This window comes from Pyxicephalus adspersus, chromosome 2 (assembly GCF_032062135.1).
Source record: "Pyxicephalus adspersus chromosome 2, UCB_Pads_2.0, whole genome shotgun sequence".
NCBI lineage: Eukaryota > Metazoa > Chordata > Amphibia > Anura > Pyxicephalidae > Pyxicephalus > Pyxicephalus adspersus.
The window spans coordinates 107330828-107333261 of record NC_092859.1 but is presented as its reverse complement, the minus strand read 5'-3'; positions in this window follow the sequence as shown (position 1 = coordinate 107333261).

The following is a 2434-nucleotide window of genomic DNA, read 5'->3' as shown; positions in this document are numbered from 1 at the left end:
ACACTAAAGCCATGATAATAATAGGAGCAGCACAGGAAGTGTATGCTGGTCACTTACCCTTGTGACAATGGGACAAGCAGAAAGCCTTGGCGGAGAGGTTCTCCCTGTCGAACCTGTCTATAGATATGGAGGGGTATTCCTTCATACGGCCCGGGAAGGAGCTCATGTTAGCAGCATTGGCAGTTCAGCACAGTGACAACACACAGCAATACCGGAAGCGGCACAGGCAAGGAGAAAACACCGGCTGCCTCAAACTTTCCGTCCTAGCCAATCAGCGTACTGTAATCTACAGCCTGCGCTCCGCCCAGCGGCCAATGAGCTAGCTGGAGGAACCCTCCGCTGCATGTATGAACATGCCTGGTACAGCTATGAAGAACACACAAGCTTTGTTATATTATAGTCCGGAGAATGCAGCAGAGCCTAAGGGCGTGTCAAATCAAAACCTCTATCACTGATTGGCTGATGTTGGATGTTGTCTGTCTTCTCTCCACCCCTAAAAAAAAATAACATGGCGTCATTTGTTGCTAGGATACCAGGCTGGGCTACAACTTTAAGTGACCTGCTGTGTGTCGGTGCTGCGTCTTGGGAGCTCAGGTGAGGGACGCTCAATGGATAGTTATGTCGGTGGTTTTATAGTATAAGGAGACGACCTGCTGCTAATAATGGTGGCCGTGTTCCTTGTCTGGGTAAAGTTTGTATTTGTATCGGGATGGGGGGGGGGGGCTATATGCCGCCCTATATGCCGCCCCTGTCTAGCATTCCAGTTCCCATAGACATGTGATTGCTGGGCTGCCTTGTGTAGACCAATAGGCTGCCACTGAATATTTCCCATCCACCTGTACATTGCAGCCTGTGGGGAATACAAAGCCAAGGAGCCTCCTAACTGTGCACATTCCATAGTAAGGTGCCATGTGCGCTGCACTTGGTGACCCGAAAATCCCAATTGTCTGTCATGCAGAGACAACAGCTTTCAGGTCTTTGGGCCTGATTTACTAAAGCTCCCCAAGGCTGGACAGGATACACTTTCCACAGTGAAGCTGGGTGATCCAGCGAACCTTGAATTAATTTCTTCAAAGTCATTTGCTTTTTGCAAGCATATGGTTTGAATCCTGAACTAGATCCATTCCAGGATGACTGATGAAAGTGTATCTTCTCCAGGCTTGGAGAGATGTAATAAATCAGGCTCATTCATTTGGAATACATCTGGAAATATCAGAGCTCATAATCCCCATACCTTGCTCCCGCGTCTCCAAGCTGAACCCAGCCGATGATTATTACACAAACTTTAGATAACTTGAATATTTTTAGCTTAATAAAGATGTAAGCTTTCAGGATGATTTAGATTTCTTCTTCAGGCTTTGTACAAATCTAAAACCCTCCTCAATATAATGGATTAGATCTATAGAGATCAGGAGGGTTAGGCTACGTACACACGTGCAATAATTATCCTTGCAAATGAATATTTAATGACCGATCGTCCCATAATTGTTAACAAAAGCACAACAACGCTTGTTCGTTTCCAGCGAGGATTGTCGCTGGAAACGAACAAGCGTCCCGGGGGATCTGAATGGGTGACAATCCTTGTCCTTGGATCCTGCTATCTATTGTTACTTTCCTATATCAACATCCCATCTTTGATTCTGTGCTTTGAGGTTCCCGAGGATTACTATATTCTGGACATTGTCGATGCCCTGACTTTGGCCACTACAGGACTTATTGTTGTATTGGTATTATTAACCAGAATTTTTTATAGCGCTGACATATTACGCAGCGCTGTACAAAGTCCATCGTTTTGTCACTAGCTGTCCCTCAATGGGCCTCACAATCTAATGTCCCTACCATATACGTATGCCTCCAACACAGGCTAAGGTCAATTTTGGGGAAGCCAAATTACCTAACTGCATATTTTTGTAATGTGGGAAGAAACCCTTGCAAACAAGGGAGAACCTGCAAACTCCATGCAGATAGTTTCCTGGCTGAGATTCAAACTTGGAACCTAGTGCTGCAAGGTGCTAACCTCTGAACCACTGTACTGCTGCTGTTGGTAATTAGCAATCTATAAATCTTTGTTAGTGATGGGTTTCAACCATTTCCCCAACAAGCTTTGTTTAGTTTAGATTGCAAAAATAACCTAAAAAAATGCTCCATACTTTTCCTCCTTCAGGCTTCAGCTTTGCAGAAATCTAGAAATATTCAGGAGTAACCTAAATTGCATACTGCGGTGTTAGTGCACTGTGACGCTTTGCTTGGGTGAATTGTGCAGTATTGAGCTGCATCTTTTTACTGTGTTGTATATTTACCAGATATTGTGACTACAATGCAGAAAACACATCCTGACCAGTCTACCTGTATCATGTGCTAAACACATCACAATTTATTGGAAAACATTGGAATAAAGTAAACAGAAGCATGAAAAGTACACAAGACATAAAAC